Below are 21303 nucleotides of genomic sequence, written 5' to 3'. Positions count from 1 at the left end.
TTAGCGTGGTAGAGCCCCAGGAACAGGAGTCAGTCGCCCTGTACCTATGTTAAGAAAATAAAAATAATGCATTTTTTCTTTATTTATTAGCATGAAGAAACAATATCCTCCTTCAGAAAAATGAAATAACTTTTAAGTGAGTATTTAATCTGTATATGGTTTACTGTAAGTGTTTTATATGAAGAGTAAACACAGTGTAGCCTTTTAAAAATTTGTGAAATCATGGACTGAACGGAGTAAAAAATAAAGGAAAGATGGAAAAGCTTACAGCACCTGGTATTCCCAGGCGGTCTCCCATCCAAGTACTAACCAGGCCCGACCCTGCTTAGCTTCCGAGATCAGACGAGATCGGGCGTTCTCAGGGTGGTATGGCCGTAAGCGAAAGATCAACTCCCAACAAGCCTATTTATAAGTCACTCACAGACCTGAGTCTTTTCACTGTCATTTACTGCTCTTGACAAAAGTAAAGCAGCTCTACGGACTAATACAAAGATCTTGCCTCAAAATAAAAGCTCCTTTTAACTTTCACTACAAAAAGTAACCAAAGAAAAAAAGACAAAAACTGCCTATATGTCTTAATTTTTATCTCTTCATTTTTTTTGTTCAATTTTCTTGCTCTACGTTTCTTACTCAATGGAATGGAAGCTTCAGATTAGGCCCAATAAAAAAAAAGCCCAATTAAAAAAAATCATATTTACAAAGAGTATTCTGAGAAATAAATAAATGAAATCATACACACACATTAAAGTATACTTGGCATACATTTACAGAAAGGCCCTGTGTCCTACAGAAGGTGCCTTTTTAATTTTTTTCACCCCTGCCATCCAAACAGCCTGAGTCCGCGGCACACTTGATCCAGGTAATTAAGACCTTCAGGATCACGTGAACATTCTAGACTCAGGTGTGTTAAATCTGAAATCTTTAGCGTGGTAGAGCCCCAGGAACAGGAGTCAGTCGCCCTGTACCTATGTTAAGAAAATAAAAAATAATGCATTTTTTCTTTATTTATTAGCATGAAGAAACAATATCCTCCTTCAGAAAAATGAAATAACTTTTAAGTGAGTATTTAATCTGTATATGGTTTACTGTAAGTGTTTTATATGAAGAGTAAACACAGTGTAGCCTTGTAAAAATTTGTGACATCATGGACTGAACGGAGTAAAAAATAAAGGAAAGATGGAAAAGCTTACAGCACCTGGTATTCCCAGGCGGTCTCCCATCCAAGTACTAACCAGGCCCGACCCTGCTTAGCTTCCGAGATCAGACGAGATCGGGCGTTCTCAGGGTGGTATGGCCGTAAGCGAAAGATCAACTCCCAACAAGCCTATTTATAAGTCACTCACAGACCTGAGTCTTTTCACTGTCATTTACTGCTCTTGACAAAAGTAAAGCAGCTCTACGGACTAATACAAAGATCTTGCCTCAAAATAAAAGCTCCTTTTAACTTTCACTACAAAAAGTAAACAAAGAAAAAAAGACAAAAACTCCCTATATGTCTTAATTTTTATCTCTTCATTTTTTTTGTTCAATTTTCTTGCTCTACGTTTCTTACTCAATGGAATGGAAGCTTCAGATTAGGCCCAATAAAAAAAAAAGCCCAATTAAAAAAAAATCATATTTACAAAGAGTATTCTGAGAAATAAATAAATAAAATCATACACACACATTAAAGTATACTTGGCATACATTTACAGAAAGGCCCTGTGTCCTACAGAAGGTGCCTTTTTAAATTTTTTCACCCCTGCCATCCAAACAGCCTGAGTCCGCGGCACACTTGATCCAGGTAATTAAGACCTTCAGGATCACGTGAACATTCTAGACTCAGGTGTGTTAAATCTGAGATCTTTAGCGTGGTAGAGCCCCAGGAACAGGAGTCAGTCGCCCTGTACCTATGTTAAGAAAATAAAAAATAATGCATTTTTTCTTCATTTATTAGCATGAAGAAACAATATCCTCCTTCAGAAAAATGAAATAACTTTTAAGTGAGTATTTAATCTGTATATGGTTTACTGTAAGTGTTTTATATGAAGAGTAAACACAGTGTAGCCTTGTAAAAATTTGTGACATCATGGACTGAACGGAGTAAAAAATAAAGGAAAGATGGAAAAGCTTACAGCACCTGGTATTCCCAGGCGGTCTCCCATCCAAGTACTAACCAGGCCCGACCCTGCTTAGCTTCCGAGATCAGACGAGATCGGGCGTTCTCAGGGTGGTATGGCCGTAAGCGAAAGATCAACTCCCAACAAGCCTATTTATAAGTCACTCACAGACCTGAGTCTTTTCACTGTCATTTACTGCTCTTGACAAAAGTAAAGCAGCTCTACGGACTAATACAAAGATCTTGCCTCAAAATAAAAGCTCCTTTTAACTTTCACTACAAAAAGTAACCAAAGAAAAAAAGACAAAAACTCCCTATATGTCTTAATTTTTATCTCTTCATTTTTTTGTTCAATTTTCTTGCTCTACGTTTCTTAATCAATGGAATGGAAGCTTCAGATTAGGCCCAATAAAAAAAAAGCCCAATTTTAAAAAAAATCATATTTACAAAGAATATTCTGAGAAATAAATAAATAAAATCATACACACACATTAAAGTATACTTGGCATACATTTACAGAAAGGCCCTGTGTCCTACAGAAGGTGCCTTTTTAATTTTTTTCACCCCTGCCATCCAAACAGCCTGAGTCCGCGGCACACTTGATCCAGGTAATTAAGACCTTCAGGATCACGTGAACATTCTAGACTCAGGTGTGTTAAATCTGAGATCTTTAGCGTGGTAGAGCCCCAGGAACAGGAGTCAGTCGCCCTGTACCTATGTTAAGAAAATAAAAAATAATGCATTTTTTCTTCATTTATTAGCATGAAGAAACAATATCCTCCTTCAGAAAAATGAAATAACTTTTAAGTGAGTATTTAATCTGTATATGGTTTACTGTAAGTGTTTTATATGAAGAGTAAACACAGTGTAGCCTTGTAAAAATTTGTGACATCATGGACTGAACGGAGTAAAAAATAAAGGAAAGATGGAAAAGCTTACAGCACCTGGTATTCCCAGGCGGTCTCCCATCCAAGTACTAACCAGGCCCGACCCTGCTTAGCTTCCGAGATCAGACGAGATCGGGCGTTCTCAGGGTGGTATGGCCGTAAGCGAAAGATCAACTCCCAACAAGCCTATTTATAAGTCACTCACAGACCTGAGTCTTTTCACTGTCATTTACTGCTCTTGACAAAAGTAAAGCAGCTCTACGGACTAATACAAAGATCTTGCCTCAAAATAAAAGCTCCTTTTAACTTTCACTACAAAAAGTAACCAAAGAAAAAAAGACAAAAACTCCCTATATGTCTTAATTTTTATCTCTTCATTTTTTTGTTCAATTTTCTTGCTCTACGTTTCTTAATCAATGGAATGGAAGCTTCAGATTAGGCCCAATAAAAAAAAAGCCCAATTTTAAAAAAAATCATATTTACAAAGAATATTCTGAGAAATAAATAAATAAAATCATACACACACATTAAAGTATACTTGGCATACATTTACAGAAAGGCCCTGTGTCCTACAGAAGGTGCCTTTTTAATTTTTTTCACCCCTGCCATCCAAACAGCCTGAGTCCGCGGCACACTTGATCCAGGTAATTAAGACCTTCAGGATCACGTGAACATTCTAGACTCAGGTGTGTTAAATCTGAGATCTTTAGCGTGGTAGAGCCCCAGGAACAGGAGTCAGTCGCCCTGTACCTATGTTAAGAAAATAAAAAATAATGCATTTTTTCTTCATTTATTAGCATGAAGAAACAATATCCTCCTTCAGAAAAATGAAATAACTTTTAAGTGAGTATTTAATCTGTATATGGTTTACTGTAAGTGTTTTATATGAAGAGTAAACACAGTGTAGCCTTGTAAAAATTTGTGACATCATGGACTGAACGGAGTAAAAAATAAAGGAAAGATGGAAAAGCTTACAGAACCTGGTATTCCCAGGCGGTCTCCCATCCAAGTACTAACCAGGCCCGACCCTGCTTAGCTTCCGAGATCAGACGAGATCGGGCGTTCTCAGGGTGGTATGGCCGTAAGCGAAAGATCAACTCCCAACAAGCCTATTTATAAGTCACTCACAGACCTGAGTCTTTTCACTGTCATTTACTGCTCTTGACAAAAGTAAAGCAGCTCTACGGACTAATACAAAGATCTTGCCTCAAAATAAAAGCTCCTTTTAACTTTCACTACAAAAAGTAAACAAAGAAAAAAAGACAAAAACTCCCTATATGTCTTAATTTTTATCTCTTCATTTTTTTGTTCAATTTTCTTGCTCTACGTTTCTTAATCAATGGAATGGAAGCTTCAGATTAGGCCCAATAAAAAAAAGCCCAATTTAAAAAAAAATCATATTTACAAAGAATATTCTGAGAAATAAATAAATAAAATCATACACACACATTAAAGTATACTTGGCATACATTTACAGAAAGGCCCTGTGTCCTACAGAAGGTGCATTTTTAATTTTTTTCACCCCTGCCATCCAAACAGCCTGAGTCCGCGGCACACTTGATCCAGGTAATTAGGACCTTCAGGATCACGTGAACATTCTAGACTCAGGTGTGTTAAATCTGAAATCTTTAGCGTGGTAGAGCCCCAGGAACAGGAGTCAGTCGCCCTGTACCTATGTTAAGAAAATAAAAATAATGCATTTTTTCTTTATTTATTAGCATGAAGAAACAATATCCTCCTTCAGAAAAATGAAATAACTTTTAAGTGAGTATTTAATCTGTATATGGTTTACTGTAAGTGTTTTATATGAAGAGTAAACACAGTGTAGCCTTTTAAAAATTTGTGAAATCATGGACTGAACGGAGTAAAAAATAAAGGAAAGATGGAAAAGCTTACAGCACCTGGTATTCCCAGGCGGTCTCCCATCCAAGTACTAACCAGGCCCGACCCTGCTTAGCTTCCGAGATCAGACGAGATCGGGCGTTCTCAGGGTGGTATGGCCGTAAGCGAAAGATCAACTCCCAACAAGCCTATTTATAAGTCACTCACAGACCTGAGTCTTTTCACTGTCATTTACTGCTCTTGACAAAAGTAAAGCAGCTCTACGGACTAATACAAAGATCTTGCCTCAAAATAAAAGCTCCTTTTAACTTTCACTACAAAAAGTAACCAAAGAAAAAAAGACAAAAACTGCCTATATGTCTTAATTTTTATCTCTTCATTTTTTTTGTTCAATTTTCTTGCTCTACGTTTCTTACTCAATGGAATGGAAGCTTCAGATTAGGCCCAATAAAAAAAAAGCCCAATTAAAAAAAATCATATTTACAAAGAGTATTCTGAGAAATAAATAAATAAAATCATACACACACATTAAAGTATACTTGGCATACATTTACAGAAAGGCCCTGTGTCCTACAGAAGGTGCCTTTTTAATTTTTTTCACCCCTGCCATCCAAACAGCCTGAGTCCGCGGCACACTTGATCCAGGTAATTAAGACCTTCAGGATCACGTGAACATTCTAGACTCAGGTGTGTTAAATCTGAAATCTTTAGCGTGGTAGAGCCCCAGGAACAGGAGTCAGTCGCCCTGTACCTATGTTAAGAAAATAAAAAATAATGCATTTTTTCTTTATTTATTAGCATGAAGAAACAATATCCTCCTTCAGAAAAATGAAATAACTTTTAAGTGAGTATTTAATCTGTATATGGTTTACTGTAAGTGTTTTATATGAAGAGTAAACACAGTGTAGCCTTGTAAAAATTTGTGACATCATGGACTGAACGGAGTAAAAAATAAAGGAAAGATGGAAAAGCTTACAGCACCTGGTATTCCCAGGCGGTCTCCCATCCAAGTACTAACCAGGCCCGACCCTGCTTAGCTTCCGAGATCAGACGAGATCGGGCGTTCTCATGGCCGTAAGCGAAAGATCAACTCCCAACAAGCCTATTTATAAGTCACTCACAGACCTGAGTCTTTTCACTGTCATTTACTGCTCTTGACAAAAGTAAAGCAGCTCTACGGACTAATACAAAGATCTTGCCTCAAAATAAAAGCTCCTTTTAACTTTCACTACAAAAAGTAAACAAAGAAAAAAAGACAAAAACTCCCTATATGTCTTAATTTTTATCTCTTCATTTTTTTTGTTCAATTTTCTTGCTCTACGTTTCTTACTCAATGGAATGGAAGCTTCAGATTAGGCCCAATAAAAAAAAAAAGCCCAATTAAAAAAAAATCATATTTACAAAGAGTATTCTGAGAAATAAATAAATAAAATCATACACACACATTAAAGTATACTTGGCATACATTTACAGAAAGGCCCTGTGTCCTACAGAAGGTGCCTTTTTAATTTTTTTCACCCCTGCCATCCAAACAGCCTGAGTCCGCGGCACACTTGATCCAGGTAATTAAGACCTTCAGGATCACGTGAACATTCTAGACTCAGGTGTGTTAAATCTGAAATCTTTAGCGTGGTAGAGCCCCAGGAACAGGAGTCAGTCGCCCTGTACCTATGTTAAGAAAATAAAAAATAATGCATTTTTTCTTTATTTATTAGCATGAAGAAACAATATCCTCCTTCAGAAAAATGAAATAACTTTTAAGTGAGTATTTAATCTGTATATGGTTTACTGTAAGTGTTTTATATGAAGAGTAAACACAGTGTAGCCTTTTAAAAATTTGTGAAATCATGGACTGAACGGAGTAAAAAATAAAGGAAAGATGGAAAAGCTTACAGCACCTGGTATTCCCAGGCGGTCTCCCATCCAAGTACTAACCAGGCCCGACCCTGCTTAGCTTCCGAGATCAGACGAGATCGGGCGTTCTCAGGGTGGTATGGCCGTAAGCGAAAGATCAACTCCCAACAAGCCTATTTATAAGTCACTCACAGACCTGAGTCTTTTCACTGTCATTTACTGCTCTTGACAAAAGTAAAGCAGCTCTACGGACTAATACAAAGATCTTGCCTCAAAATAAAAGCTCCTTTTAACTTTCACTACAAAAAGTAACCAAAGAAAAAAAGACAAAAACTCCCTATATGTCTTAATTTTTATCTCTTCATTTTTTTTGTTCAATTTTCTTGCTCTACGTTTCTTACTCAATGGAATGGAAGCTTCAGATTAGGCCCAATAAAAAAAAAAGCCCAATTAAAAAAAAAATCATATTTACAAAGAATATTCTGAGAAATAAATAAATAAAATCATACACACACATTAAAGTATACTTGGCATACATTTACAGAAAGGCCCTGTGTCCTACAGAAGGTGCCTTTTTAAATTTTTTCACCCCTGCCATCCAAACAGCCTGAGTCCGCGGCACACTTGATCCAGGTAATTAAGACCTTCAGGATCACGTGAACATTCTAGACTCAGGTGTGTTAAATCTGAGATCTTTAGCGTGGTAGAGCCCCAGGAACAGGAGTCAGTCGCCCTGTACCTATGTTAAGAAAATAAAAAATAATGCATTTTTTCTTTATTTATTAGCATGAAGAAACAATATCCTCCTTCAGAAAAATGAAATAACTTTTAAGTGAGTATTTAATCTGTATATGGTTTACTGTAAGTGTTTTATATGAAGAGTAAACACAGTGTAGCCTTGTAAAAATTTGTGACATCATGGACTGAACGGAGTAAAAAATAAAGGAAAGATGGAAAAGCTTACAGCACCTGGTATTCCCAGGCGGTCTCCCATCCAAGTACTAACCAGGCCCGACCCTGCTTAGCTTCCGAGATCAGACGAGATCGGGCGTTCTCAGGGTGGTATGGCCGTAAGCGAAAGATCAACTCCCAACAAGCCTATTTATAAGTCACTCACAGACCTGAGTCTTTTCACTGTCATTTACTGCTCTTGACAAAAGTAAAGCAGCTCTACGGACTAATACAAAGATCTTGCCTCAAAATAAAAGCTCCTTTTAACTTTCACTACAAAAAGTAACCAAAGAAAAAAGACAAAAACTCCCTATATGTCTTAATTTTTATCTCTTCATTTTTTTGTTCAATTTTCTTGCTCTACGTTTCTTAATCAATGGAATGGAAGCTTCAGATTAGGCCCAATAAAAAAAAGCCCAATTTAAAAAAAAATCATATTTACAAAGAATATTCTGAGAAATAAATAAATAAAATCATACACACACATTAAAGTATACTTGGCATACATTTACAGAAAGGCCCTGTGTCCTACAGAAGGTGCCTTTTTAATTTTTTTCACCCCTGCCATCCAAACAGCCTGAGTCCGCGGCACACTTGATCCAGGTAATTAAGACCTTCAGGATCACGTGAACATTCTAGACTCAGGTGTGTTAAATCTGAGATCTTTAGCGTGGTAGAGCCCCAGGAACAGGAGTCAGTCGCCCTGTACCTATGTTAAGAAAATAAAAAATAATGCATTTTTTCTTTATTTATTAGCATGAAGAAACAATATCCTCCTTCAGAAAAATGAAATAACTTTTAAGTGAGTATTTAATCTGTATATGGTTTACTGTAAGTGTTTTATATGAAGAGTAAACACAGTGTAGCCTTGTAAAAATTTGTGACATCATGGACTGAACGGAGTAAAAAATAAAGGAAAGATGGAAAAGCTTACAGCACCTGGTATTCCCAGGCGGTCTCCCATCCAAGTACTAACCAGGCCCGACCCTGCTTAGCTTCCGAGATCAGACGAGATCGGGCGTTCTCAGGGTGGTATGGCCGTAAGCGAAAGATCAACTCCCAACAAGCCTATTTATAAGTCACTCACAGACCTGAGTCTTTTCACTGTCATTTACTGCTCTTGACAAAAGTAAAGCAGCTCTACGGACTAATACAAAGATCTTGCCTCAAAATAAAAGCTCCTTTTAACTTTCACTACAAAAAGTAAACAAAGAAAAAAAGACAAAAACTCCCTATATGTCTTAATTTTTATCTCTTCATTTTTTTTGTTCAATTTTCTTGCTCTACGTTTCTTACTCAATGGAATGGAAGCTTCAGATTAGGCCCAATAAAAAAAAAAGCCCAATTAAAAAAAAATCATATTTACAAAGAGTATTCTGAGAAATAAATAAATAAAATCATACACACACATTAAAGTATACTTGGCATACATTTACAGAAAGGCCCTGTGTCCTACAGAAGGTGCCTTTTTAATTTTTTTCACCCCTGCCATCCAAACAGCCTGAGTCCGCGGCACACTTGATCCAGGTAATTAAGACCTTCAGGATCACGTGAACATTCTAGACTCAGGTGTGTTAAATCTGAAATCTTTAGCGTGGTAGAGCCCCAGGAACAGGAGTCAGTCGCCCTGTACCTATGTTAAGAAAATAAAAAATAATGCATTTTTTCTTTATTTATTAGCATGAAGAAACAATATCCTCCTTCAGAAAAATGAAATAACTTTTAAGTGAGTATTTAATCTGTATATGGTTTACTGTAAGTGTTTTATATGAAGAGTAAACACAGTGTAGCCTTTTAAAAATTTGTGAAATCATGGACTGAACGGAGTAAAAAATAAAGGAAAGATGGAAAAGCTTACAGCACCTGGTATTCCCAGGCGGTCTCCCATCCAAGTACTAACCAGGCCCGACCCTGCTTAGCTTCCGAGATCAGACGAGATCGGGCGTTCTCAGGGTGGTATGGCCGTAAGCGAAAGATCAACTCCCAACAAGCCTATTTATAAGTCACTCACAGACCTGAGTCTTTTCACTGTCATTTACTGCTCTTGACAAAAGTAAAGCAGCTCTACGGACTAATACAAAGATCTTGCCTCAAAATAAAAGCTCCTTTTAACTTTCACTACAAAAAGTAACCAAAGAAAAAAAGACAAAAACTGCCTATATGTCTTAATTTTTATCTCTTCATTTTTTTTGTTCAATTTTCTTGCTCTACGTTTCTTACTCAATGGAATGGAAGCTTCAGATTAGGCCCAATAAAAAAAAAGCCCAATTAAAAAAAATCATATTTACAAAGAGTATTCTGAGAAATAAATTAATAAAATCATACACACACATTAAAGTATACTTGGCATACATTTACAGAAAGGCCCTGTGTCCTACAGAAGGTGCCTTTTTAATTTTTTTCACCCCTGCCATCCAAACAGCCTGAGTCCGCGGCACACTTGATCCAGGTAATTAAGACCTTCAGGATCACGAGAACATTCTAGACTCAGGTGTGTTAAATCTGAAATCTTTAGCGTGGTAGAGCCCCAGGAACAGGAGTCAGTCGCCCTGTACCTATGTTAAGAAAATAAAAAATAATGCATTTTTTCTTTATTTATTAGCATGAAGAAACAATATCCTCCTTCAGAAAAATGAAATAACTTTTAAGTGAGTATTTAATCTGTATATGGTTTACTGTAAGTGTTTTATATGAAGAGTAAACACAGTGTAGCCTTGTAAAAATTTGTGACATCATGGACTGAACGGAGTAAAAAATAAAGGAAAGATGGAAAAGCTTACAGCACCTGGTATTCCCAGGCGGTCTCCCATCCAAGTACTAACCAGGCCCGACCCTGCTTAGCTTCCGAGATCAGACGAGATCGGGCGTTCTCAGGGTGGTATGGCCGTAAGCGAAAGATCAACTCCCAACAAGCCTATTTATAAGTCACTCACAGACCTGAGTCTTTTCACTGTCATTTACTGCTCTTGACAAAAGTAAAGCAGCTCTACGGACTAATACAAAGATCTTGCCTCAAAATAAAAGCTCCTTTTAACTTTCACTACAAAAAGTAACCAAAGAAAAAAAGACAAAAACTCCCTATATGTCTTAATTTTTATCTCTTCATTTTTTTGTTCAATTTTCTTGCTCTACGTTTCTTAATCAATGGAATGGAAGCTTCAGATTAGGCCCAATAAAAAAAAAGCCCAATTTAAAAAAAAATCATATTTACAAAGAATATTCTGAGAAATAAATAAATAAAATCATACACACACATTAAAGTATACTTGGCATACATTTACAGAAAGGCCCTGTGTCCTACAGAAGGTGCCTTTTTAATTTTTTTCACCCCTGCCATCCAAACAGCCTGAGTCCGCGGCACACTTGATCCAGGTAATTAAGACCTTCAGGATCACGTGAACATTCTAGACTCAGGTGTGTTAAATCTGAGATCTTTAGCGTGGTAGAGCCCCAGGAACAGGAGTCAGTCGCCCTGTACCTATGTTAAGAAAATAAAAAATAATGCATTTTTTCTTCATTTATTAGCATAAAGAAACAATATCCTCCTTCAGAAAAATGAAATAACTTTTAAGTGAGTATTTAATCTGTATATGGTTTACTGTAAGTGTTTTATATGAAGAGTAAACACAGTGTAGCCTTGTAAAAATTTGTGACATCATGGACTGAACGGAGTAAAAAATAAAGGAAAGATGGAAAAGCTTACAGAACCTGGTATTCCCAGGCGGTCTCCCATCCAAGTACTAACCAGGCCCGACCCTGCTTAGCTTCCGAGATCAGACGAGATCGGGCGTTCTCAGGGTGGTATGGCCGTAAGCGAAAGATCAACTCCCAACAAGCCTATTTATAAGTCACTCACAGACCTGAATCTTTTCACTGTCATTTACTGCTCTTGACAAAAGTAAAGCAGCTACGGACTAATACAAAGATCTTGCCTCAAAATAAAAGCTCCTTTTAACTTTCACTACAAAAAGTAACCAAAGAAAAAAAGACAAAAACTCCCTATATGTCTTAATTTTTATCTCTTCATTTTTTTTGTTCAATTTTCTTGCTCTACGTTTCTTACTCAATGGAATGGAAGCTTCAGATTAGGCCCAATAAAAAAAAAAAGCCCAATTAAAAAAAAAATCATATTTACAAAGAATATTCTGAGAAATAAATAAATAAAATCATACACACACATTAAAGTATACTTGGCATACATTTACAGAAAGGCCCTGTGTCCTACAGAAGGTGCCTTTTTAAATTTTTTCACCCCTGCCATCCAAACAGCCTGAGTCCGCGGCACACTTGATCCAGGTAATTAAGACCTTCAGGATCACGTGAACATTCTAGACTCAGGTGTGTTAAATCTGAAATCTTTAGCGTGGTAGAGCCCCAGGAACAGGAGTCAGTCGCCCTGTACCTATGTTAAGAAAATAAAAAATAATGCATTTTTTCTTTATTTATTAGCATGAAGAAACAATATCCTCCTTCAGAAAAATGAAATAACTTTTAAGTGAGTATTTAATCTGTATATGGTTTACTGTAAGTGTTTTATATGAAGAGTAAACACAGTGTAGCCTTGTAAAAATTTGTGACATCATGGACTGAACGGAGTAAAAAATAAAGGAAAGATGGAAAAGCTTACAGCACCTGGTATTCCCAGGCGGTCTCCCATCCAAGTACTAACCAGGCCCGACCCTGCTTAGCTTCCGAGATCAGACGAGATCGGGCGTTCTCAGGGTGGTATGGCCGTAAGCGAAAGATCAACTCCCAACAAGCCTATTTATAAGTCACTCACAGACCTGAGTCTTTTCACTGTCATTTACTGCTCTTGACAAAAGTAAAGCAGCTCTACGGACTAATACAAAGATCTTGCCTCAAAATAAAAGCTCCTTTTAACTTTCACTACAAAAAGTAACCAAAGAAAAAAAGACAAAAACTCCCTATATGTCTTAATTTTTATCTCTTCATTTTTTTGTTCAATTTTCTTGCTCTACGTTTCTTAATCAATGGAATGGAAGCTTCAGATTAGGCCCAATAAAAAAAAAGCCCAATTTTAAAAAAAATCATATTTACAAAGAATATTCTGAGAAATAAATAAATAAAATCATACACACACATTAAAGTATACTTGGCATACATTTACAGAAAGGCCCTGTGTCCTACAGAAGGTGCCTTTTTAATTTTTTTCACCCCTGCCATCCAAACAGCCTGAGTCCGCGGCACACTTGATCCAGGTAATTAAGACCTTCAGGATCACGTGAACATTCTAGACTCAGGTGTGTTAAATCTGAGATCTTTAGCGTGGTAGAGCCCCAGGAACAGGAGTCAGTCGCCCTGTACCTATGTTAAGAAAATAAAAAATAATGCATTTTTTCTTCATTTATTAGCATGAAGAAACAATATCCTCCTTCAGAAAAATGAAATAACTTTTAAGTGAGTATTTAATCTGTATATGGTTTACTGTAAGTGTTTTATATGAAGAGTAAACACAGTGTAGCCTTGTAAAAATTTGTGACATCATGGACTGAACGGAGTAAAAAATAAAGGAAAGATGGAAAAGCTTACAGAACCTGGTATTCCCAGGCGGTCTCCCATCCAAGTACTAACCAGGCCCGACCCTGCTTAGCTTCCGAGATCAGACGAGATCGGGCGTTCTCAGGGTGGTATGGCCGTAAGCGAAAGATCAACTCCCAACAAGCCTATTTATAAGTCACTCACAGACCTGAGTCTTTTCACTGTCATTTACTGCTCTTGACAAAAGTAAAGCAGCTCTACGGACTAATACAAAGATCTTGCCTCAAAATAAAAGCTCCTTTTAACTTTCACTACAAAAAGTAAACAAAGAAAAAAAGACAAAAACTCCCTATATGTCTTAATTTTTATCTCTTCATTTTTTTGTTCAATTTTCTTGCTCTACGTTTCTTAATCAATGGAATGGAAGCTTCAGATTAGGCCCAATAAAAAAAAGCCCAATTTAAAAAAAAATCATATTTACAAAGAATATTCTGAGAAATAAATAAATAAAATCATACACACACATTAAAGTATACTTGGCATACATTTACAGAAAGGCCCTGTGTCCTACAGAAGGTGCATTTTTAATTTTTTTCACCCCTGCCATCCAAACAGCCTGAGTCCGCGGCACACTTGATCCAGGTAATTAGGACCTTCAGGATCACGTGAACATTCTAGACTCAGGTGTGTTAAATCTGAAATCTTTAGCGTGGTAGAGCCCCAGGAACAGGAGTCAGTCGCCCTGTACCTATGTTAAGAAAATAAAAATAATGCATTTTTTCTTTATTTATTAGCATGAAGAAACAATATCCTCCTTCAGAAAAATGAAATAACTTTTAAGTGAGTATTTAATCTGTATATGGTTTACTGTAAGTGTTTTATATGAAGAGTAAACACAGTGTAGCCTTTTAAAAATTTGTGAAATCATGGACTGAACGGAGTAAAAAATAAAGGAAAGATGGAAAAGCTTACAGCACCTGGTATTCCCAGGCGGTCTCCCATCCAAGTACTAACCAGGCCCGACCCTGCTTAGCTTCCGAGATCAGACGAGATCGGGCGTTCTCAGGGTGGTATGGCCGTAAGCGAAAGATCAACTCCCAACAAGCCTATTTATAAGTCACTCACAGACCTGAGTCTTTTCACTGTCATTTACTGCTCTTGACAAAAGTAAAGCAGCTCTACGGACTAATACAAAGATCTTGCCTCAAAATAAAAGCTCCTTTTAACTTTCACTACAAAAAGTAACCAAAGAAAAAAAGACAAAAACTGCCTATATGTCTTAATTTTTATCTCTTCATTTTTTTTGTTCAATTTTCTTGCTCTACGTTTCTTACTCAATGGAATGGAAGCTTCAGATTAGGCCCAATAAAAAAAAAGCCCAATTAAAAAAAATCATATTTACAAAGAGTATTCTGAGAAATAAATAAATAAAATCATACACACACATTAAAGTATACTTGGCATACATTTACAGAAAGGCCCTGTGTCCTACAGAAGGTGCCTTTTTAATTTTTTTCACCCCTGCCATCCAAACAGCCTGAGTCCGCGGCACACTTGATCCAGGTAATTAAGACCTTCAGGATCACGTGAACATTCTAGACTCAGGTGTGTTAAATCTGAAATCTTTAGCGTGGTAGAGCCCCAGGAACAGGAGTCAGTCGCCCTGTACCTATGTTAAGAAAATAAAAAATAATGCATTTTTTCTTTATTTATTAGCATGAAGAAACAATATCCTCCTTCAGAAAAATGAAATAACTTTTAAGTGAGTATTTAATCTGTATATGGTTTACTGTAAGTGTTTTATATGAAGAGTAAACACAGTGTAGCCTTGTAAAAATTTGTGACATCATGGACTGAACGGAGTAAAAAATAAAGGAAAGATGGAAAAGCTTACAGCACCTGGTATTCCCAGGCGGTCTCCCATCCAAGTACTAACCAGGCCCGACCCTGCTTAGCTTCCGAGATCAGACGAGATCGGGCGTTCTCAGGGTGGTATTGGCCGTAAGCGAAAGATCAACTCCCAACAAGCCTATTTATAAGTCACTCACAGACCTGAGTCTTTTCACTGTCATTTACTGCTCTTGACAAAAGTAAAGCAGCTCTACGGACTAATACAAAGATCTTGCCTCAAAATAAAAGCTCCTTTTAACTTTCACTACAAAAAGTAAACAAAGAAAAAAAGACAAAAACTCCCTATATGTCTTAATTTTTATCTCTTCATTTTTTTTGTTCAATTTTCTTGCTCTACGTTTCTTACTCAATGGAATGGAAGCTTCAGATTAGGCCCAATAAAAAAAAAAAGCCCAATTAAAAAAAAATCATATTTACAAAGAGTATTCTGAGAAATAAATAAATAAAATCATACACACACATTAAAGTATACTTGGCATACATTTACAGAAAGGCCCTGTGTCCTACAGAAGGTGCCTTTTTAATTTTTTTCACCCCTGCCATCCAAACAGCCTGAGTCCGCGGCACACTTGATCCAGGTAATTAAGACCTTCAGGATCACGTGAACATTCTAGACTCAGGTGTGTTAAATCTGAAATCTTTAGCGTGGTAGAGCCCCAGGAACAGGAGTCAGTCGCCCTGTACCTATGTTAAGAAAATAAAAAATAATGCATTTTTTCTTTATTTATTAGCATGAAGAAACAATATCCTCCTTCAGAAAAATGAAATAACTTTTAAGTGAGTATTTAATCTGTATATGGTTTACTGTAAGTGTTTTATATGAAGAGTAAACACAGTGTAGCCTTTTAAAAATTTGTGAAATCATGGACTGAACGGAGTAAAAAATAAAGGAAAGATGGAAAAGCTTACAGCACCTGGTATTCCCAGGCGGTCTCCCATCCAAGTACTAACCAGGCCCGACCCTGCTTAGCTTCCGAGATCAGACGAGATCGGGCGTTCTCAGGGTGGTATGGCCGTAAGCGAAAGATCAACTCCCAACAAGCCTATTTATAAGTCACTCACAGACCTGAGTCTTTTCACTGTCATTTACTGCTCTTGACAAAAGTAAAGCAGCTCTACGGACTAATACAAAGATCTTGCCTCAAAATAAAAGCTCCTTTTAACTTTCACTACAAAAAGTAACCAAAGAAAAAAAGACAAAAACTGCCTATATGTCTTAATTTTTATCTCTTCATTTTTTTTGTTCAATTTTCTTGCTCTACGTTTCTTACTCAATGGAATGGAAGCTTCAGATTAGGCCCAATAAAAAAAAAGCCCAATTAAAAAAAATCATATTTACAAAGAGTATTCTGAGAAATAAATTAATAAAATCATACACACACATTAAAGTATACTTGGCATACATTTACAGAAAGGCCCTGTGTCCTACAGAAGGTGCCTTTTTAATTTTTTTCACCCCTGCCATCCAAACAGCCTGAGTCCGCGGCACACTTGATCCAGGTAATTAAGACCTTCAGGATCACGTGAACATTCTAGACTCAGGTGTGTTAAATCTGAAATCTTTAGCGTGGTAGAGCCCCAGGAACAGGAGTCAGTCGCCCTGTACCTATGTTAAGAAAATAAAAAATAATGCATTTTTTCTTTATTTATTAGCATGAAGAAACAATATCCTCCTTCAGAAAAATGAAATAACTTAAGTGAGTATTTAATCTGTATATGGTTTACTGTAAGTGTTTTATATGAAGAGTAAACACAGTGTAGCCTTGTAAAAATTTGTGACATCATGGACTGAACGGAGTAAAAAATAAAGGAAAGATGGAAAAGCTTACAGCACCTGGTATTCCCAGGCGGTCTCCCATCCAAGTACTAACCAGGCCCGACCCTGCTTAGCTTCCGAGATCAGACGAGATCGGGCGTTCTCAGGGTGGTATGGCCGTAAGCGAAAGATCAACTCCCAACAAGCCTATTTATAAGTCACTCACAGACCTGAGTCTTTTCACTGTCATTTACTGCTCTTGACAAAAGTAAAGCAGCTCTACGGACTAATACAAAGATCTTGCCTCAAAATAAAAGCTCCTTTTAACTTTCACTACAAAAAGTAACCAAAGAAAAAAAGACAAAAACTGCCTATATGTCTTAATTTTTATCTCTTCATTTTTTTTGTTCAATTTTCTTGCTCTACGTTTCTTACTCAATGGAATGGAAGCTTCAGATTAGGCCCAATAAAAAAAAGCCCAATTAAAAAAAATCATATTTACAAAGAGTATTCTGAGAAATAAATAAATAAAATCATACACACACATTAAAGTATACTTGGCATACATTTACAGAAAGGCCCTGTGTCCTACAGAAGGTGCCTTTTTAATTTTTTTCACCCCTGCCATCCAAACAGCCTGAGTCCGCGGCACACTTGATCCAGGTAATTAGGACCTTCAGGATCACGTGAACATTCTAGACTCAGGTGTGTTAAATCTGAAATCTTTAGCGTGGTAGAGCCCCAGGAACAGGAGTCAGTCGCCCTGTACCTATGTTAAGAAAATAAAAAATAATGCATTTTTTCTTTATTTATTAGCATGAAGAAACAATATCCTCCTTCAGAAAAATGAAAGAACTTTTAAGTGAGTATTTAATCTGTATATGGTTTACTGTAAGTGTTTTATATGAAGAGTAAACACAGTGTAGCCTTTTAAAAATTTGTGAAATCATGGACTGAACGGAGTAAAAAATAAAGGAAAGATGGAAAAGCTTACAGCACCTGGTATTCCCAGGCGGTCTCCCATCCAAGTACTAACCAGGCCCGACCCTGCTTAGCTTCCGAGATCAGACGAGATCGGGCGTTCTCAGGGTGGTATGGCCGTAAGCGAAAGATCAACACCCAACAAGCCTATTTATAAGTCACTCACAGACCTGAGTCTTTTCACTGTCATTTACTGCTCTTGACAAAAGTAAAGCAGCTCTACGGACTAATACAAAGATCTTGCCTCAAAATAAAAGCTCCTTTTAACTTTCACTACAAAAAGTAACCAAAGAAAAAAAGACAAAAACTCCCTATATGTCTTAATTTTTATCTCTTCATTTTTTTTTGTTCAATTTTCTTGCTCTAAGTTTCTTACTCAATGGAATGGAAGCTTCAGATTAGGCCCAATAAAAAAAAAGCCCAATAAAAAAAAATCATATTTACAAAGAATATTCTGAGAAATAAATAAATAAAATCATACACACACATTAAAGTATACTTGGCATACATTTACAGAAAGGCCCTGTGTCCTACAGAAGGTGCCTTTTTTATTTTTTTCACCCCTGCCATCCAAACAGCCTGAGTCCGCGGCACACTTGATCCAGGTAATTAAGACCTTCAGGATCACGTGAACATTCTAGACTCAGGTGTGTTAAATCTGAAATCTTTAGCGTGGTAGAGCCCCAGGAACAGGAGTCAGTCGCCCTGTACCTATGTTAAGAAAATAAAAAATAATGCATTTTTTCTTTATTTATTAGCATGAAGAAACAATATCCTCCTTCAGAAAAATGAAATAACTTTTAAGTGAGTATTTAATCTGTATATGGTTTACTGTAAGTGTTTTATATGAAGAGTAAACACAGTGTAGCCTTGTAAAAATTTGTGACATCATGGACTGAACGGAGTAAAAAATAAAGGACAGATGGAAAAGCTTACAGCACCTGGTATTCCCAGGCGGTCTCCCATCCAGGTACTAACCAGGCCCGACCCTGCTTAGCTTCCGAGATCAGACGAGATCGGGCGTTCTCAGGGTGGTATGGCCGTAAGCGAAAGATCATCTCCCAACAAGCCTATTTATAAGTCACTCACAGACCTGAGTCTTTTCACTGTCATTTACTGCTCTTGACAAAAGTAAAGCAGCTCTACGGACTAATACAAAGATCTTGCCTCAAAATAAAAGCTCCTTTTAACTTTCACTACAAAAAGTAACCAAAGAAAAAAAGACAAAAACTCCCTATATGTCTTAATTTTTATCTCTTCATTTTTTTTGTTCAATTTTCTTGCTCTACGTTTCTTAATCAATGGAATGGAAGCTTCAGATTAGGCCCAATAAAAAAAAAAGCCCAATTTAAAAAAAAAATCATATTTACAAAGAATATTCTGAGAAATAAATAAATAAAATCATACACACACATTAAAGTATACTTGGCATACATTTACAGAAAGGCCCTGTGTCCTACAGAAGGTGCCTTTTTAATTTTTTTCACCCCTGCCATCCAAACAGCCTGAGTCCGCGGCACACTTGATCCAGGTAATTAGGACCTTCAGGATCACGTGAACATTCTAGACTCAGGTGTGTTAAATCTGAAATCTTTAGCGTGGTAGAGCCCCAGGAACAGGATTCAGTCGCCCTGTACCTATGTTAAGAAAATAAAAAATAATGCATTTTTTCTTTATTTATTAGCATGAAGAAACAATATCCTCCTTCAGAAAAATGAAATAACTTTTAAGTGAGTATTTAATCTGTATATGGTTTACTGTAAGTGTTTTATATGAAGAGTAAACACAGTGTAGCCTTTTAAAAATTTGTGACATCATGTACTGAACGGAGTAAAAAATAAAGGAAAGATGGAAAAGCTTACAGCACCTGGTATTCCCAGGCGGTCTCCCATCCAAGTACTAACCAGGCCCGACCCTGCTTAGCTTCCGAGATCAGACGAGATCGGGCGTTCTCAGGGTGGTATGGCCGTAAGCGAAAGATCAACTCCCAACAAGCCTATTTATAAGTCACTCACAGACCTGAGTCTTTTCACTGTCATTTACTGCTCTTGACAAAAGTAAAGCAGCTCTACGGACTAATACAAAGATCTTGCCTCAAAATAAAAGCTCCTTTTAACTTTCACTACAAAAAGTAACCAAAGAAAAAAAGACAAAAACTGCCTATATGTCTTAATTTTTATCTCTTCATTTTTTTTGTTCAATTTTCTTGCTCTACGTTTCTTACTCAATGGAATGGAAGCTTCAGATTAGGCCCAATAAAAAAAAAGCCCAATTAAAAAAAATCATATTTACAAAGAGTATTCTGAGAAATAAATAAATAAAATCATACACACACATTAAAGTATACTTGGCATACATTTACAGAAAGGCCCTGTGTCCTACAGAAGGTGCCTTTTTAATTTTTTTCACCCCTGCCATCCAAACAGCCTGAGTCCGCGGCACACTTGATCCAGGTAATTAAGACCTTCAGGATCACGTGAACATTCTAGACTCAGGTGTGTTAAATCTGAAATCTTTAGCGTGGTAGAGCCCCAGGAACAGGAGTCAGTCGCCCTGTACCTATGTTAAGAAAATAAAAAATAATGCATTTTTTCTTTATTTATTAGCATGAAGAAACAATATCCTCCTTCAGAAAAATGAAATAACTTTTAAGTGAGTATTTAATCTGTATATGGTTTACTGTAAGTGTTTTATATGAAGAGTAAACACAGTGTAGCCTTGTAAAAATTTGTGACATCATGGACTGAACGGAGTAAAAAATAAAGGAAAGATGGAAAAGCTTACAGCACCTGGTATTCCCAGGCGGTCTCCCATCCAAGTACTAACCAGGCCCGACCCTGCTTAGCTTCCGAGATCAGACGAGATCGGGCGTTCTCAGGGTGGTATGGCCGTAAGCGAAAGATCAACTCCCAACAAGCCTATTTATAAGTCACTCACAGACCTGAGTCTTTTCACTGTCATTTACTGCTCTTGACAAAAGTAAAGCAGCTCTACGGACTAATACAAAGATCTTGCCTCAAAATAAAAGCTCCTTTTAACTTTCACTACAAAAAGTAACCAAAGAAAAAAAGACAAAAACTCCCTATATGTCTTAATTTTTATCTCTTCATTTTTTTTTGTTCAATTTTCTTGCTCTAAGTTTCTTACTCAATGGAATGGAAGCTTCAGATTAGGCCCAATAAAAAAAAAGCCCAATAAAAAAAAATCATATTTACAAAGAATATTCTGAGAAATAAATAAATAAAATCATACACACACATTAAAGTATACTTGGCATACATTTACAGAAAGGCCCTGTGTCCTACAGAAGGTGCCTTTTTAATTTTTTTCACCCCTGCCATCCAAACAGCCTGAGTCCGCGGCACACTTGATCCAGGTAATTAAGACCTTCAGGATCACGTGAACATTCTAGACTCAGGTGTGTTAAATCTGAAATCTTTAGCGTGGTAGAGCCCCAGGAACAGGAGTCAGTCGCCCTGTACCTATGTTAAGAAAATAAAAAATAATGCATTTTTTCTTTATTT

At 36.8% G+C, this 21303-nt stretch overlaps 22 non-coding genes and 1 pseudogene across 22 annotated transcripts; all 23 read right to left on the bottom strand.

Moving 5' to 3' along the window:
* Positions 1 to 261: 261 nt before the first annotated feature.
* LOC125782809 (5S ribosomal RNA) lies at positions 262 to 380 on the bottom strand. The gene has a single exon (XR_007425547.1). It is a non-coding gene; the product is annotated as a 5S ribosomal RNA (ribosomal RNA).
* Positions 381 to 1183: 803 nt separating this feature from the next.
* LOC125782808 (5S ribosomal RNA) lies at positions 1184 to 1302 on the bottom strand. Its single transcript, XR_007425546.1, has one exon. It is a non-coding gene; the product is annotated as a 5S ribosomal RNA (ribosomal RNA).
* Positions 1303 to 2107: 805 nt separating this feature from the next.
* On the bottom strand, positions 2108 to 2226 carry LOC125782807 (5S ribosomal RNA). The gene has a single exon (XR_007425545.1). It is a non-coding gene; the product is annotated as a 5S ribosomal RNA (ribosomal RNA).
* Positions 2227 to 3030: 804 nt separating this feature from the next.
* Positions 3031 to 3149, bottom strand: LOC125782806 (5S ribosomal RNA). The gene has a single exon (XR_007425544.1). It is a non-coding gene; the product is annotated as a 5S ribosomal RNA (ribosomal RNA).
* An 804-nt stretch (positions 3150 to 3953) lies between these two features.
* LOC125783128 (5S ribosomal RNA) lies at positions 3954 to 4072 on the bottom strand. Its single transcript, XR_007425863.1, has one exon. It is a non-coding gene; the product is annotated as a 5S ribosomal RNA (ribosomal RNA).
* Positions 4073 to 4874: 802 nt separating this feature from the next.
* Positions 4875 to 4993, bottom strand: LOC125782805 (5S ribosomal RNA). Its single transcript, XR_007425543.1, has one exon. It is a non-coding gene; the product is annotated as a 5S ribosomal RNA (ribosomal RNA).
* Positions 4994 to 5796: 803 nt separating this feature from the next.
* On the bottom strand, positions 5797 to 5913 carry LOC125783294 (5S ribosomal RNA; annotated as a pseudogene).
* Positions 5914 to 6713: 800 nt separating this feature from the next.
* Positions 6714 to 6832, bottom strand: LOC125782804 (5S ribosomal RNA). Its single transcript, XR_007425542.1, has one exon. It is a non-coding gene; the product is annotated as a 5S ribosomal RNA (ribosomal RNA).
* Positions 6833 to 7638: 806 nt separating this feature from the next.
* LOC125782802 (5S ribosomal RNA) lies at positions 7639 to 7757 on the bottom strand. The gene has a single exon (XR_007425540.1). It is a non-coding gene; the product is annotated as a 5S ribosomal RNA (ribosomal RNA).
* An 802-nt stretch (positions 7758 to 8559) lies between these two features.
* Positions 8560 to 8678, bottom strand: LOC125782801 (5S ribosomal RNA). Its single transcript, XR_007425539.1, has one exon. It is a non-coding gene; the product is annotated as a 5S ribosomal RNA (ribosomal RNA).
* Positions 8679 to 9483: 805 nt separating this feature from the next.
* LOC125782800 (5S ribosomal RNA) lies at positions 9484 to 9602 on the bottom strand. Its single transcript, XR_007425538.1, has one exon. It is a non-coding gene; the product is annotated as a 5S ribosomal RNA (ribosomal RNA).
* Positions 9603 to 10405: 803 nt separating this feature from the next.
* Positions 10406 to 10524, bottom strand: LOC125782799 (5S ribosomal RNA). The gene has a single exon (XR_007425537.1). It is a non-coding gene; the product is annotated as a 5S ribosomal RNA (ribosomal RNA).
* An 804-nt stretch (positions 10525 to 11328) lies between these two features.
* LOC125783127 (5S ribosomal RNA) lies at positions 11329 to 11447 on the bottom strand. Its single transcript, XR_007425862.1, has one exon. It is a non-coding gene; the product is annotated as a 5S ribosomal RNA (ribosomal RNA).
* An 805-nt stretch (positions 11448 to 12252) lies between these two features.
* On the bottom strand, positions 12253 to 12371 carry LOC125782798 (5S ribosomal RNA). Its single transcript, XR_007425536.1, has one exon. It is a non-coding gene; the product is annotated as a 5S ribosomal RNA (ribosomal RNA).
* An 804-nt stretch (positions 12372 to 13175) lies between these two features.
* On the bottom strand, positions 13176 to 13294 carry LOC125783126 (5S ribosomal RNA). The gene has a single exon (XR_007425861.1). It is a non-coding gene; the product is annotated as a 5S ribosomal RNA (ribosomal RNA).
* Positions 13295 to 14096: 802 nt separating this feature from the next.
* LOC125782797 (5S ribosomal RNA) lies at positions 14097 to 14215 on the bottom strand. Its single transcript, XR_007425535.1, has one exon. It is a non-coding gene; the product is annotated as a 5S ribosomal RNA (ribosomal RNA).
* An 803-nt stretch (positions 14216 to 15018) lies between these two features.
* Positions 15019 to 15138, bottom strand: LOC125783231 (5S ribosomal RNA). The gene has a single exon (XR_007425965.1). It is a non-coding gene; the product is annotated as a 5S ribosomal RNA (ribosomal RNA).
* Positions 15139 to 15944: 806 nt separating this feature from the next.
* On the bottom strand, positions 15945 to 16063 carry LOC125782796 (5S ribosomal RNA). The gene has a single exon (XR_007425534.1). It is a non-coding gene; the product is annotated as a 5S ribosomal RNA (ribosomal RNA).
* An 801-nt stretch (positions 16064 to 16864) lies between these two features.
* On the bottom strand, positions 16865 to 16983 carry LOC125782795 (5S ribosomal RNA). Its single transcript, XR_007425533.1, has one exon. It is a non-coding gene; the product is annotated as a 5S ribosomal RNA (ribosomal RNA).
* An 802-nt stretch (positions 16984 to 17785) lies between these two features.
* On the bottom strand, positions 17786 to 17904 carry LOC125782794 (5S ribosomal RNA). The gene has a single exon (XR_007425532.1). It is a non-coding gene; the product is annotated as a 5S ribosomal RNA (ribosomal RNA).
* An 804-nt stretch (positions 17905 to 18708) lies between these two features.
* Positions 18709 to 18827, bottom strand: LOC125782988 (5S ribosomal RNA). The gene has a single exon (XR_007425725.1). It is a non-coding gene; the product is annotated as a 5S ribosomal RNA (ribosomal RNA).
* Positions 18828 to 19634: 807 nt separating this feature from the next.
* Positions 19635 to 19753, bottom strand: LOC125782793 (5S ribosomal RNA). Its single transcript, XR_007425531.1, has one exon. It is a non-coding gene; the product is annotated as a 5S ribosomal RNA (ribosomal RNA).
* Positions 19754 to 20556: 803 nt separating this feature from the next.
* Positions 20557 to 20675, bottom strand: LOC125782791 (5S ribosomal RNA). The gene has a single exon (XR_007425529.1). It is a non-coding gene; the product is annotated as a 5S ribosomal RNA (ribosomal RNA).
* Between the last annotated feature and the right edge of the window lie 628 nt (positions 20676 to 21303).

Source organism: Astyanax mexicanus, chromosome 18 (genome assembly GCF_023375975.1).
Source record: "Astyanax mexicanus isolate ESR-SI-001 chromosome 18, AstMex3_surface, whole genome shotgun sequence".
Lineage (NCBI taxonomy): Eukaryota > Metazoa > Chordata > Actinopteri > Characiformes > Acestrorhamphidae > Astyanax > Astyanax mexicanus.
The sequence above is the reverse complement of the archived record's forward strand: the minus strand, read 5'-3'. Positions and strand labels throughout refer to the sequence as shown.